The sequence below is a fragment of the Mercurialis annua genome, linkage group LG5 (genome assembly GCF_937616625.2).
Source record: "Mercurialis annua linkage group LG5, ddMerAnnu1.2, whole genome shotgun sequence".
Lineage (NCBI taxonomy): Eukaryota > Viridiplantae > Streptophyta > Magnoliopsida > Malpighiales > Euphorbiaceae > Mercurialis > Mercurialis annua.
The window spans coordinates 29086325-29103792 of NC_065574.1; positions in this window are offsets into that span (position 1 = coordinate 29086325).

A 17468-nucleotide genomic window follows, 5' to 3' on the forward strand; every position below is an offset into this window, starting at 1 on the left:
GTTATAAACTAATTTATCCAAACACCTTCTATTACGACATCTCATGTCATAATATACTCGGCTTCTATAATGGAGTATGGAGTTGATTCTTGCTTAGAACACTGTTAGCTCACTACTCCTTCATTATAGATAAATATGAATCTAGAGATAGACTCTCTATTATCCATATCTGATTATTAATCAGAATCTGTAAAACGGTCTACTTAAAAATCTCGTTCTCCATTTGTTAATACCATATCTTTAGTTCTATAAAAGTACATAGAGATACCTTTAACAACCATCCACTGTTCTCAACATAGATTGGATTAAAACCGATTAGTCCCACTAACCGCATAGACATTTTCTAGCTTTGTATGTGGCAACACATACCTCAGACTACCAATTGCTGAAGCTTATGGTATCTTTGCTAGATTCTTTCTTTCTTCAGAAGTTTCGGAAGACATTCCCTTTGAAAGAAGAATTTTATGCCTAACTAGTATCAATCCTTCTTAGAACTTCCATATTGAACTATTTCAATATCTTTTCTAAGAAGAGCCTTTTGGAGAAACCATTTATTCTCTTAGATCTATCTCTATAGAGTCTAATACTGAGAATTTAGGCTACCTCTCCAAGGTCTTTGATGGAGTACGTATTAGATAAACCAAAGTTTTACAAAAATTAACATTCTGATATTATTATTTATTAGTAATAAGTTATCTACATGCAAGATCATGAAAGTGAGTCTGCTCCCACTAACCTTCTTGTAAACATTGGGTTAATCATCATTTTTAATAAATTCATAACTCCTTACGGATTTATCAAGATGACGAAACTCGAAGCTTTCTTTCCATCCACTAGGGATCATTTTAGCTTACACGCCTTGGAACCTTCTTCAGATTCAAAATCCTCGACTTGTTCCATATAGATATACTCCTTAATTTAACCATTAAGGAATGTGGTTCTTACAACCATATGTCCAACCACAAAATCTGAATGTGTACCCTTGGTAAGAAAAATCTTGATGGACTTAAGCATGGCTATCGGCGATAAAGTGTATTCACAATACAACTTCTTGCCTCTAGCAAAACTCTTTTGCAACAAGCCTAGCTTTAAAGGTCTCCACCTTTCCATTAGTACCAATTTTACACTTGAAGATCCATTTAAACCTTATTGGTATAATACCTTTGGATGGATCGACTAGCTCCTAAAATTTGGTTTCTTTATATGGAATCCATTTCAGATTTTATTCCTTCAAACCAATTTTGAAGAATCTATATCACATATAGTTTCCTCATAAGTAGAGGGATCAACATTTGATCTTTTACTCCATGACTAAACAACTCTTGTTTATCATGTGGAAAAACCATCTCTCTCCAGTGGACGAGATACTCTACTTAATCTTCGAGTTGTTAATGTAGATACATCTTTTACTAACTCCGGCTTTTAGTGGGTTTGATCAATCTTCATTGATTCATTATTTTGTTGGTAACTAGATGACTCCTCATCTAATTCTATATTCCTTTCTTAGTGTCCCTCTTGAATAAACGCTTTATTAAGAAAGACTACCACCGATAAACAACGATTGTTTGTTCGGTTCGAATATAGAAACAATATCCTAAACTGTCTTTAGGATATCCAACATAATCTTTCCATGATTGATTTTGATTCCAAATTTATCGGATATCAGTTACATGATATATTCCGAACACCCTCAAATCTTAACATCCTTAAGACTTTATTCCATACCATATCTCATAAGGTATGTATGGAGCGGATTTAGTTGGAATTTAATTTAGAATTTTATTTGCGGTAAGAAGTGCTTGACCCTATAACGAGATGGATAAGTCAGTATATAGCTCATTCTTGATCGTATCATTTCCCACAATGTACGATACGTCCTTCTTGACAGACGCACCATTCAACCATGGTGTTCTCAAGGAGTAAGTTGAAAAATAATACCACATTCCTTTTAGGAACATACCAAATTCTGTACTCAAGTATTCTTCCCTTTTCGATCACATCGTAAAGTATTAATACCTTTTCCAATTTGGTTTTCTACTTGATTCTTGAAGTCATTTGAACATTTCAAAATCTTCATGTTTGTTCTTCATAAGACAAACTTAACTATATCGTGATAAATCATCGATGTAGAAAATGAAGTATAAGTATCTACCTTGGTCCGTTTCTTTAAACGTACCATATACATCACTATGTATGATCTCTTAAACGGCTTTAGCTCTATCTCTTTGTCCCACAAAGAATAATCAGGCCATGTTGCCTTTAAGATACGACTCACAAATCGGAAGAGATGCAAAATCTTGATTGCTCAAGATTCCCATCCTATCTAACTTGTTATGTCTATCTTTTGCAATATGTCATAATTATAAATGCCAAAGTTGTTTAGAAGTTTGATTACTTATGGTATTAATTTCCAAAACATCTTTTGCATTAAACATCTTTATTCAAGTCATAAAGAACATTTTGTACATATCCATACCCAACTCCGTATTATCAAACATAATACTACAAACATCCTTTGTAAATAGAAAATCAACTACCAAATTTGTCATATAAATTCGGATATGATATTTCTATATATATTGGGTAAGTACAAAAAAACTTGTTTAAGTACAACTTATGTTTATTTAAGAAAATTGAAGTTGATCCTATAGCTCTTGTCGCAACGCTTGCGTCATTCCCGAGATTTAAGATTACTTCATCTTTTTCCTTTATTTCTCACTTTTACTAAATCCGTAAAAGATAAACAAATGTGAGAATTAGCATCGATATCCAATACCTAAGCTTTTAAATGAGCAATTGACATTGGAACATGAGATAGACACATTCTTGATGGAATTGTCGTTCCTCTCGTCATTGCCCTTTAAGTATTCACAATACTTAATACAATTTCCATTTCAATGTCTTTTGTTTTGACAAAAGAAACAATTTCTTTTATTGACCAAACCGCCTTTTTAAATATTCCAAATATTTCCGGTTATGACTTATACTGTCCTACATCTTAACAAACGAAAACACTTTTCTTTGTTAACCAATGTGCATTTCTTTTTCGCAATAGCCTTGGAGGCATCTAAATATCTTAATCAATCAAAAAAATGGTTTTAAACCACTAGCCGATTACTATCGTGAATGTCACTTAAAAGGATTCTATTTAATCTTATTATCCCTTAGATAGCAAAGATCTCTAATTAGTATTCTTGTTATTTTGTATATTTAACCATAATGATTTGGTCTTTATCAAAATGGCCTCCCACTATCTTTTTTGAATCCTACACTTCCAAAATAGGAAACGTGAATCTTTGTTGGAAAATATTTCAAGTGGGTGATTGAATTCTTATATTCATTTATCTTTCCCTCAAGTACTTAATGCTATTCTTGGGATCAAAATGATATATAAGTGAACAATTACTTGTTCATCATATCTCATATGAGGTTCAATCATTTCCGGCTCCTAATGCTTTCACCCTCAAGTACTTAATGCTATTCTTAGGTTTCCACATTAGTTAAGTTTAACCCATTGAATCAACTAAGATGTATCGATTTGAATAATATACGACTCAGGTACGCCTAATTGCCTTTCTCGCCGTATATTATATCGACTACACCCGTAACATCTCATGCTTAACAATAAACTCAACAACATCTCTTGACGATATCATCTCACCCCTATGTATCCATAGCCGACAAGATGATAACTCAAAGCGTGTTAGTTTATTGCTCCAATGGAGAGCCATTGATAAACAATTTAATGATTAATCAATATAAACTTAATCTTTTAACTTTTAGGAAGATTTCTTAGGGTTTTAAGTTATTCCGGTCTCACTAAGCACACAACACATTTTAGCATGCATCTCATACATATTAAAGCTAAAATGAATCATGCAATCACACATGTATGATCATGGACTTCCTAGGTCTCATTCTTTAGCCACAAAAGAATGAGCAAACTATTACATGTCTCGGAAATGATTCTCTAATCATTTACTATGTAATATCTACTTTCTTTAGGTATCGAGGATTCATCCTCGAACCTCCGAAAGCCTCAACCGATTGCTGATGCTCGAAAAAAAAATTATTTTTTTTTACGTTTTTTTTTTTTTTTTTTTTTGTAGTCGGAAACTTTTTCCCGGGTGTAAAACCCCTTTTTCAGCATTTCGGTTTTTTACGGAAAAAAAATATTTTTTTTTTTCCGGGCCGAAAACTTTTTCCCGGGTGTAAAACCCGTTTTTCAGCATTTTTGGCTTTTATGAAAAAAATATTTTTTTTTTATTTTTTCTCGGGTTTCACCTTTTTCCGCACATCCCGTTGATGACAACATAATGCACAAGCGAATCACGTATTGTGTTAAATGATCACATTAGAAAAATTCCCAGGATAGATTGGAGGGTCACGAGCGGACCACTTAAGTACCAATCTCCTAGACAGAATTTAATCAAATGTAATTAATATCACAATAGCGTTTGTTCGTTTTTGGAAAAACAAAATCCCTCGGAATTATAAATTACATGCCCAATAATAATTCCTAAGTCCATGATTATTTATACATTTATTCAATCGTAAAGCGTTAATACTCGATGATACGGTGGCTCCGATACCACTGTTGGCGCAGCGGGAGGTGCGGGTCCGGATCGTATATTTCAATTCAAAATCGAAATTCTAACAATCCGGATCCTAAAGTTGATCATATCAACAACAAATGGATCGTCGTATCATTTAGTAATTAAAGCACGCATCTAAGAATCGTAAGAAGAATACCTATGTCGATTCTCCAACGATTCTTGTAGTCCCGAAAGTACGGCGACCTCAAGCTCGTCCACACGAGTATGCGTCCGATTGAATCCTCGCCTTGAAGTAATCCTGCAAGAGTTTCTCTTGCCGAGCAGCCCTAAGCTCAAACTCTCGCCGCGATCACTACCTTGCTCGGATGTATGAAAAACGTCGCCGAGTTTTTCCCGTGATTGATGACAACTTGAACTCCTTCAAGTGCTTTCTCTCTCTACAACTTTGTAGTGAGATGTGTGTTGTGTGGTATTGAAATGAGTAAGGACATGCTCTATTTATAGGCTAGAGCATGCCTTAAGAATGCAACACCTTGCATGCTAGGTGTCACACACCAAGCAAAGGTGTTGCCACCACATGACACCTTTCATGTGGTGACATCACATATGTGACATCATATAGGTGATGTCATCATATGACATCACATATAAGCTTATTTCCATATCTCATTACTTCACCATGACATCATCATTCCATTAGCTTATGATTAATGATTTAAGTATCATTAATTACACTAATTAATTACTTAAGCCATTTAATCATAAACTTGGTTAAAATATAATTAGGTTTCTACTAATTTATAACTCTTATAAATTAGTCCCTAATTAATATGGACGTAATACAATTAGGTTTCTACTAATTTATAACTCTTACAAATTAGTCCCTAATTTGTACTTGTTTTTCATCTTAGATTAATTTCCGAGATATGCTAGTATCTATATGAAATCGATCTTTTGTAAACTCAATCGGTTGCACACTCTATTGTGTGTGACTAACTAGGTTCAGATCTATATGGCAACGAGAGTCATAAGAAATGCCTTTCTTATATTAAATAATTAAATCCCATTTAATTATTAATTCTCGTAGATCGAGAGTGACGTCTAGCAACATATCACGACCCCCAAATAGAGATGAGTGTTTCGATGCATTCTTTATGAACCATTGTTCATAATACCGTACACTCAAAATTCCCTTCATCTAAGATTCCAATCTCGACTAGTGTCACGGTTAAGTCAAACACTGTTTGTCTTGATCATATGACCTCATCTCTCAGTTCTAATTCTTGATAAATATGACTTCCACTAGCAACAACTTTCTATGGAAGTCATATAAACCTGCGCAGGTTTTATCATCCATCAAGAACAATTTGAGATAGCATAGAATCTTGTCTCCGTTCATCCAGAGTGATGAATCCTTTCTAGGTTAAACCCCTATCTCCATATACAACTAACTAGAGCCAACACATCCCGCGGCTCTAGCTCATGAAAGATCTAGAGTTAAGGAGTATCAAACTCTAATCACCTATATACAAGATAGTGTCACCGCAAGTCAAAGGACATATGTACAATTATGAACTAGATGACATTAAATTGACTTTAATGAATTACCATGTATAAGTAATCTAGCGTCACTTGTTCGACTCACTCAACACCTTGAATGTCCACATGTTTATTCTGATCCCCATCAAGTAGTATGAGACTCACTACTTCCTATAATTAGTAACTATTTACTAATCAGGAGAATAAACAGAGGTGACGATCTTTCTGGGATAATGCGATGCCCTTATTCGTAGGACCCCATCGACCGTGAACGGTTATTTAGATCACTTGTATAATAGAATCTGTCACTCGTATTCTTAACACCTTAAGAATAGATTCAATCACAATGTGATAAGGACAATACGTAATAAATGAACACTTAGTTGATGAGACACTTAGTTCAAATAGAACATATATATCTTTGCCATTGGGATTAATTCTACAAATATACACGATCAAATGGCCCTAGGGCACATACTACTAACAGAGACTTGAGACACGGCATACTAATCTAGCGTCACATTTAACGCACACTTTGCGTAATATAACCTAACAATCTTAGGTAATCTGAACGACGGGTTAAAGAGACTTGTGATGCGAGATAGTAATCTAGCTTCACTTTTAACGCACACTTTCCATGATATAAATTAACCATGCTTAGGTAATCAGAACAACGCGTTAGAGAGACTTGTGACGCGACATAAGCATGGTAATCGAAACGACACGTTAAAGAGACTTGAGATGCGACATACTAATCTAGAGTCACTTTTCCCGCACACTTTGCGTAAAATAACCTAACCATGCTTAGGTAATCGAAAAGATGTGTTAAAGAAACTTGTGACGCGACATAGTAATCTAGCGTCACTTTTAACACACACTTTGCGTAATATAACCTAACCATGCTTAGGTAATCGCAACGACGCGTTAGAGAGACTTGTGACGTGACATAAGCATGGTAATCAAAATGACGGGTTAAAGACACTTGAGACGTGACATACTAATCTTGCATCACTTTTCACGCACACTTTGCATTATATAACCTAACCATGCTTAGGTAATCAAAACGACGCGTTAAAAAGACTTGAGACGCGACATACTAATCTATTGTCACTTTTAATGCACACTTTGCGTAAAATAACCTAACCATGCTTGGGTAATCGGAACGACGCGTTAAAGAGACTTGAGACAAGGCATACTAATCTAGCGTCACTTTTAACGCACACTTTGCGTAATATAACCTAACAATCTTAGGTAATCTGAACGACGGGTTAAAGAGACTTGTGACGCGAGATAGTAATCTAGCTTCACTTTTAACGCACACTTTCCATGATATAAATTAACCATGCTTAGATAATCAGAACAACGCGTTAGAGAGACTTGTCACGCGACATAAGCATGGTAATCGAAATGACACGTTAAAGAGACTTGAGACGCGACATACTAATCTAGAGTCACTTTTCCCGCACACTTTGCGTAATATAACCTAACCATGCTTAGGTAATCGAAACGATGTGCTAAAGAAACTTGTGACGCGACATAGTAATCTAGCGTCACTTTTAACACACACTTTGCGTAATATAACCTAACCATGCTTAGGTAATCGCATCGACGCGTTAGAGAGACTTGTGACGTGACATAAGCATGGTAATCAAAATGACGGGTTAAAGACACTTGAGACGTGACATACTAATCTTGCATCACTTTTCACGCACACTTTGCATTATATAACCTAACCATGCTTAGGTAATCAAAAACGCGTTAAAGAGACTTGAGACGCGACATACTAATCTAGAGTCACTTTTCCCGCACAATTTGCGTAATATAACCTAACCATGCTTAGGTAATCGAAACGATGTGTTAAAGAAACTTGTGACGCGACATAGTAATCTAGCGTCCCTTTTAACACACACTTTGCGTAATATAACCTAACCATGCTTAGGTAATCGCAACGACGCGTTAGAGAGACTTGTGACGTGACATAAGCATGGTAATCAGAATGACGGGTTAAAGACACTTGAGACGTGACATACTAATCTTGCATCACTTTTCACGCACACTTTGCACTATATAACCTAACCATGCTTAGGTAATCAAAACGACGCGTTAAAAAGACTTGAGACGCGACATACTAATCTATTGTCACTTTTAATGCACATTTTGCGTAAAATAACCTAACCATGCTTGGGTAATCGGAACGACGCGTTAAAGAGACTTAAGACACGACATACTAATCTAGCATCACTTTTTACGCACTCTTTATGTAATTTAACCTAACCATGCTCATGTAATCGGAACGACGCGTCTCAAAGACTTGAGACGCGACATACTGATCTATTTCACTTTTCACGCACATTTTGCATAGTAAAAACTAACCATGCTTAGGTAATTGGAACGATGCGTTAGAGAGACTTGTGACGCGACATAAGAATGGTAATGAAACGACTCCTTAAAGAGACTTTAGATGAGAAATACTAATCTAGAGTCACTTTTTACGCACACTTTGCGCAATATAACCTCACCATGATTAGGTAATCGGACTGACGCGTTAAAGAGACATGAGACGCGACATACTAATTAAGTGTCACTTTTCACAAACACTTTGTGTAATATAATCTAACCATGCTTAGGTGTGCGGAAAAACACGTTAAAGAGAGTTGTGACGCGACATAAGCATAGTAATCGAACGACGCGTTAAAGAGACTTGAAACATGACATACTAGTCCAAGTTCCCTTTTTACGCACACTTTTCGTAATATAACCTAACGATTATTAGGTAATCGGAACGACGCGTTAATGAGACTTGAGACGTGACATACTAATCTAGTGTCACTTTTTACGCACGCTTAGCGTAATATAACCTAACCATGCTTGGGTAATCGGAAAGACGCGTTAAAGAGACTTGAGACGCGAGATACTAATCTAGCGTCACTTTTCACGCACCCTTTACGTAATATAAACTAACCATGCTTCAATAATCGGAACGATGCGTTGAGAGACTTGTGATGCGACATAAGCATGATAATCGAAACGACGCGTTAAATAGACTTGAAACGCGACATACTAATCTAGCATCACTTTTCACGCACACTTTGCGTATATAATCTAACCATGCTTAGGTAATCGGAACGACGCGTTAAAGAGACTTGTGACGCGGCATACTAATCTAGCGTCACTTTTAACACACACTTTGCGTAATATAACCTAACAATCTTAGGTAATCGGAACGACGGGTTAAAGAGACTTGTGACGCGAGATAGTAATCTAGCTTCACTTTTAACGCACACTTTCCATGATATAAATTAACCATGCTTAGGTAATCAGAACAACGCGTTAGAGAGACTTGTGACGCGACATAAGCATGGTAATCGAAACGACACGTTAAAGAGACTTTAGACGCGACATACTAATCTAGAGTCACTTTTCCTGCACACTTTGCGTAATATAACCTAACCATGCTTAGGTAATCGAAACGATGTGTTAAAGAAACTTGTGACGCGACATAGTAATCTAGCGTCACTTTTAACACACACTTTGCGTAATATAACCTAACCATGCTTAGGTAATCGCAACGACGCGTTAGAGAGACTTTTGACGTGACATATGCATGGTAATCGGAATGACGGGTTAAAGACACTTGAGACGTGACATACTAATCTTGCATCACTTTTCACGCACACTTTGCATTATATAACCTAACCATGCTTCGGTAATCAAAACGACGCGTTAAAAAGACTTGAGACGCGACATACTAATCTATTGTCACTTTTAATGCGCACTTTGCGTAAAATAACCTAACCATGCTTGGGTAATCGGAACGACTCGTTAAAGAGACGTGAGACACGGCATACTAATCTAGCGTCACTTTTAACGTACACTTTGCGTAATATAACCTAACAATCTTAGGTAATCAAAACGACGGGTTAAAGAGACTTGTGACGCGAGATAGTAATCTAGCTTCACTTTTAACGCACACTTTCCATGATATAAATTAACCATGCTTAGGTAATCAGAACAACGCGTTAGAGAGACTTGTGACGCGTCATAAGCATGGTAATCGAAACGACACGTTAAAGAGACTTGAGACGCGACATACTAATCTAGAGTCACTTTTCCCGCACACTTTGCGTAATATAACCTAACCATGCTTAGGTAATCGAAACGATGTGTTAAAGGAACTTGTGACGCGACATAGTAATCTAGCGTCACTTTTAACACACACTTTGCGTAATATAACCTAACCATGCTAAGGTAATCGCAACGACGCGTTAGAGAGACTTTTGACGTGACATAAGCATGGTAATCGGAATGACGGGTTAAAGACACTTGAGACGTGACATACTAATCTTGCATCACTTTTCACGCACACTTTGCATTATATAACCAAACCATGCTTAGGTAATCAAAACGACGCGTTAAAAAGACTTGAGACGCGACATACTAATCTATTGTCACTTTTAATGCACACTTTGCGTAAAATAACCTAACCATGCTTGGGTAATCGGAACGACGTGTTAAAGAGACTTGAGACACGACATACTAATCTAGCATCACTTTTTACGCACTCTTTATGTAATTTAACCTAACCATGCTCAGGTAATCGGAACGACGCGTCTTAAAGACTTGAGACGCGACATACTGATCTATTTTACTTTTCACGCATATTTTGCATAGTAAAAACTAACCATGCTTAGGTAATTGGAACGATGCGTTAGAGAGACTTGTGACGCGACATAAGAATGGTAATGAAACGACGCCTTAAAGAGACTTTAGATGAGAAATAATAATCTAGAGTCACTTTTTACGCACACTTTGCGCAATATAACCTAACCATGATTAGGTAATCGGACTGACGCGTTAAAGAGACATGAGACGCGGCATACTAATCAAGTGTCACTTTTCACACACACTTTGTGTAATATAATCTAACCATGCTTAGGTGTTCGGAACAACACGTTAAAGAGACTTGTGACGCGACATAAGCATAGTAATCGAACGACGCGTTAAAGAGACTTAAAACATGACATACTAGTCCAAGTTCCCTTTTTACGCACACTTTGCGTAATATAACCTAACGATTATTAGGTAATCGGAACGACGCGTTAATGAGACTTGAGACGTGACATACTAATCTAGTGTCACTTTTTACGCACGCTTAGCGTAATATAACCTAACCATGCTTGGGTAATCGGAAAGACGCGTTAAAGAGACTTGAGACGCGAGATACTAATCTAGCGTCACTTTTCACGCACCCTTTACGTAATATAATCTAACCATGCTTCAATAATCGGAACGACGCGTTGAGAGACTTGTGATGCGACATAAGCATGATAATCGAAACGACGCGTTAAATAGACTTGAAACGCGACATACTAATCTAGCATCACTTTTCACGCACACTTTGCGTATATAATCTAACCATGCTTAGGTAATCGGAACGACGCGTTAAAGAGACTTGTGACGCGGCATACTAATCTAGCGTCACTTTTAACGCACACTTTGCGTAATATAACCTAACAATCTTAGGTAATCGGAACGACGGGTTAAAGAGACTTGTGACGCGAGATAGTAATCTAGCTTCACTTTTAACGCACACTTTCCATGATATAAATTAACCATGCTTAGGTAATCAGAACAACGCGTTAGAGAGACTTGTGATGCGACATAAGCATGGTAATCGAAACGACACGTTAAAGAGACTTTAGACGCGACATACTAATCTAGAGTCACTTTTCCCGCACACTTTGCGTAATATAACCTAACCATGCTTAGGTAATCGAAACGATGTGTTAAAGAAACTTGTGACGCGACATAGTAATCTAGCGTCACTTTTAACACACACTTCGCGTAATATAACCTAACCATGCTTAGGTAATCGCAACGACGCGTTAGAGAGACTTGTGACGTGACATAAGCATGGTAATCGGAATGACGGGTTAAAGACACTTGAGACGTGACATACTAATCTTGCATCACTTTTCACGCACACTTTGCATTATATAACCTAACCATGCTTAGGTAATCAAAACGACGCGTTAAAAAGACTTGAGACGTGACATACTAATCTATTGTCATTTCTAATGCACACTTTGCGTAAAATAACCTAACCATGCTTGGGTAATCGGAACGACGCGTTAAAGAGACTTGAGACACGGCATACTAATCTAGCGTCACTTTTAACGCACACTTTGCGTAATATAACCTAACAATCTTAGGTAATCTGAACGACGGGTTAAAGAGACTTGTGATGCGAGATAGTAATCTAGCTTCACTTTTAACGCACACTTTCCATGATATAAATTAACCATGCTTAGGTAATCAGAACAACGCGTTAGAGAGACTTGTGACGCGACATAAGCATGGTAATCGAAACGACACGTTAAAGAGACTTGAGATGCGACATACTAATCTAGAGTCACTTTTCCCGCACACTTTGCGTAATATAACCTAACCATGCTTAGGTAATCGAAAAGATGTGCTAAAGAAACTTGTGACGCGACATAGTAATCTAGCGTCACTTTTAACACACACTTTGCGTAATATAACCTAACCATGCTTAGGTAATCGCAACGACGCGTTAGAGAGACTTGTGACGTGACAAAAGCATGGTAATCGGAATGACGGGTTAAAGACACTTGAGACGTGACATACTAATCTTGCATCACTTTTCACGCACACTTTGCATTATATAACCTAACCATGCTTAGGTAATCAAAACGACGCGTTAAAAAGACTTGAGACGCGACATACTAATCTAGCGTCACTTTTAACGTACACTTTGCGTAATATAACCTAACAATCTTAGGTAATCGGAACGACGGGTTAAAGAGACTTGTGACGCGAGATAGTAATCTAGCTTCACTTTTAACGCACACTTTCCATGATATAAATTAACCATGCTTAGGTAATCAGAACAACGCGTTAGAGAGACTTGTGACGCGACATAAGCATGGTAATCGAAACGACACGTTAAAGAGACTTGAGACCCGACATACTATTCTAGAGTCACTTTTCCCGCACACTTTGCGTAATATAGCCTAACCATGCTTAGGTAATCGAAACGATGTGTTAAAGAAACTTGTGACGCGACATAGTAATCTAGCGTCACTTTTAACACACTCTTTGCGTAATATAACCTAACCATGCTTAGGTAATCGCAACGACGCGTTAGAGAGACTTGTGACGTAACATAAGCATGGTAATCGGAATGACGGGTTAAAGACACTTGAGACGTGACATACTAATCTTGCATCACTTTTCACGCACACTTTGCACTATATAACCTAACCATGCTTAGGTAATCAAAACGATGCGTTAAAAAGACTTGAGACGCGACATACTAATCTATTGTCACTTTTAATGCACATTTTGCGTAAAATAACCTAACCATGCTTGGGTAATCGGAACGACGCGTTAAAGAGACTTAAGACACGACATACTAATCTAGCATCACTTTTTACGCACTCTTTATGTAATTTAACCTAACCATGCTCAGGTAATCGGAACGACGCGTCTCAAAGACTTGAGACGCGACATACTGATCTATTTCACTTTTCACGCACATTTTGCATAGTAAAAAATAACCATGCTTAGGTAATTGGAACGATGCGTTAGAGAGACTTGTGACGCGACATAAGAATGGTAATGAAACGACTCCTTAAAGAGACTTTAGATGAGAAATACTAATCTAGAGTCACTTTTTACGCACACTTTGCGCAATATAACCTCACCATGATTAGGTAATCGGACTGACGCGTTAAAGAGACATGAGACGCGACATACTAATTAAGTGTCACTTTTCACAAACACTTTGTGTAATATAATCTAACCATGCTTAGGTGTGCGGAAAAACACGTTAAAGAGAGTTGTAACGCGACATAAGCATAGTAATCGAACGACGCGTTAAAGAGAATTGAAACATGACATACTAGTCCAAGTTCCCTTTTTACGCACACTTTGCGTAATATAACCTAACGATTATTAGGTAATCGGAACGACGCGTTAATGAGACTTGAGACGTGACATACTAATCTAGTGTCACTTTTTACGCACGCTTAGCGTAATATAACCTAACAATGTTTGGGTAATCGGAACGACGCGTTAAAGAGACTTGAGACGCGAGATACTAATCTAGCATCAATTTTCACGAACCCTTTACGTAATATAACCTAACCATGCTTCGATAATCGGAACGACGCGTTGAGAGACTTGTGATGCGACATAAGCATGGTAATCAAAATGACGCGTTAAAGACACTTCAGACGCGATATACTAATCTAGCATCACTTTTCACGCACACTTTGCGTATTATAACTTAACAATGCCTAGGTAATTGGACGCGTTAGAGAGATTTGTGACGCGACATAAGCATGGTAATCGAAACGACGCGTAAAAGTGACTTGAGACGTGACATACTAATCTACCATCATTCTTCACGCACACTTTGCGAAATATAACCTAACCATGCTTAGATAATCGAAACGACGCGCTAAAGAGACTTGAGACGCGGCAAACTAATCTATCCTCACGTTTCACGAACACTTTGCGTAATGTAAACAAACCACGCTTAGGTAATCAGAACGACGCGTTAAAATGACTTGTGACGCGACATAGTACTCTACCGTCAATTTTAACGCACTCTTTGCGTAATATAACCTAACCATGATTAGGTAATCGGAACGACTGGTTTGAGAGACTTATGACGCGACATAAGCATGGTAATCAAAAGGACGCATAAAAAAGACTTGAGACACGACATACTAATCTAGCGTCACTTGAGACTTGAGACACGACATACTAAGCAGTGATATTTGCTTTGAAGATATGGAGACATTACCTATATGGCGAGAAATGTCTTATCTACACTGATCATAAAAGTTTGAAGTACATACTGAGTCAAAAAGAATTGAATCTGAGACAAAGAAGATGGATAGAACTTCTGAAAGATTATGATCTTACTATAGAGTATCACCCTGGAAAACCTAATGTAGTAGCTGATGCCCTTAGTAGGAAATCTTCAGGTAATCTGTTTTATATACACACGGTAAAGATTCCATTATTGCTTGAACTGAGAAGACTTAATGTAGAATTATGTGAAAGTGAAAATGGAGCTTTATTAGCTACTTTGAAGGTTCGTCCTATTTTGATTGAAAGAATTAGTGATGATCATAATGAAGATGACAAATTAGTGAAAATAAAGGGTGAAGTTCAACAAGATAACAGAAATGATTTCAAAGTTTCTGATGATGGAACTCTACTATACAAGGGTAGATTAGGTGTTCCTAATATTGATATATTGAAAAGAGAAATAATGGAGGAAGCACACAATTCAGCCTATGCTATGCATCCGGGGAGTACAAAAATGTATCGTACTTTGAAGGAAAACTACTGGTGGTCGGGAATGAAGAAAGAAATTGCAGAATTTGTGTCTAGATGTTTAACATGCTAGCAAGTTAAAGCAGAGCACCAGCATCCAGCAAGTTTGCTACAACCACTTTCTTTCAGGAAATGGGAACATGTGACTATGGATTTTGTTGTTCGGTTACCTAGGACTCAACATGGACATGATGCGATATGGATTATTGTTGATAGACTAACAAAATTAGCACATTTTCTTCCTATAAAGGTAAACTATCCTCTTGATAAACTTGCTGAGATTTACACTAGGGAGATAGTTAGACTGCATGGTGTTCCATATTCTATTGTGTCTGATAGGGATCCGAGATTTACATCTAGATTTTGGCAAAACTTACAACAAGCTTTAGGTACTAAATTGAAATTCAGTACAGCGTTTCACCCTCAGATAGATGGGCAATCAGAACGGACTATTCAAACTTTAGAGGATATGTTACGTGCATGCATGATTGAATTTCAGGGTAGTTGGGATAAATATGTGCCACTCATGGAATTTGCATACAAAAATAGTTATCATTCAAGTTTGGGAATGGCTCCTTATGAAGCATTGTACGGTAGAAGATGCAGAACACCAGTGTGTTGGGATGAAATTGGGGAAAAACAGTTAATAGGCCCAGAAATTATTCAAATCACTACAGAAAAAGTACAATTTATCAGAGATCGCCTGAAGGAGTCCCAAGATAGACAAAAGAGCTATGATGATTTAAAGAGGAAGCCGATTGAGTATAGTGTGGGTGATAAAGTGTTTCTCAAGATTTCGCCATGGAAAGGGATACTAAGATTTGGCAAGCGAGGGAAACTAAGTCCAAGATTCATTGGTCCATATGAAGTAATTGAAAAGATTGGTCCAGTGGCTTACAAATTAGCCTTACCTCCAGAGTTATCACAGATTCATAACGTTTTTCATGTTTCAATGCTACGAAGATACAGGAGTGATCCTAGTCACGTCTTACAGATTCAACCTATAGAGCTAAAAAATGATTTATCATATGAAGAATAACCAGTTACTATTTTAGCAAAGGAATATAAAGAGTTAAGAAATAAGGTTATCCCTCTAGTAAAGGTATTGTGGAAACATCACGGAAGTGAGGAAGCAACCTGGGAACGAGAGGAAGATATGAGAATTCGATACCCTCATCTATTCTAGATTAATTTCGAGTACGAAATTTCCTAAGGTGGGGAGAATTGTCATAACCGTAACATAATCTTGTTGGCGCAGCGGGAGGCGCGGGTCTGGATCGTATATTTCAATTCAAAATCGAAATTCTAACAATCCGGATCCTAAAGTTGATCATATCAACAACAAATGGATCGTCGTATCATTTAGTAATTAAAGCACGCATCTAAGAATCGTAAGAAGAATACCTATGTCGATTCTCCAACGATTCTTGTAGTCCCGAAAGTACGGCGACCTCAAGCTCGTCCACACGAGTATGCGTCCGATTGAATCCTCGCCTTGAAGTAATCCTGCAAGAGTTCCTCTTGCCGAGCAGCCCTAAGCTCAAACTCTCGCCGCGATCACTACCTTGCTCGGATGTATGAAAAACGTCGCCAAGTTTTTCCCGTGATTGATGACTACTTGAACTCTTTCAAGTGCTTTCTCTCTCTACAACTTTGTAGTGAGATGTGTGTTGTGTGTTATGTTGAAATGAGCAAGGACATGCTCTATTTATAGGCTAGAGCATGTCTTAAGAATGCAACACCTTGCATGCTAGGTGTCACACACCAAGCAAAGGTGTTGCCACCACATGACACCTTTCATGTGGTGACATCACATAGGTGACATCATATAGGTGATGTCATCATATGACATCACATATATGACATAGGCTTATCTCATTACATCATCACCATGACATCATCATTCCATTAGCTAATGATTAGTCATTTAAGTATCATTAATTACACTAATTAATTACTTAAACCTTTTAATCATAAAACTTGGTTAAAATATAATTAGGT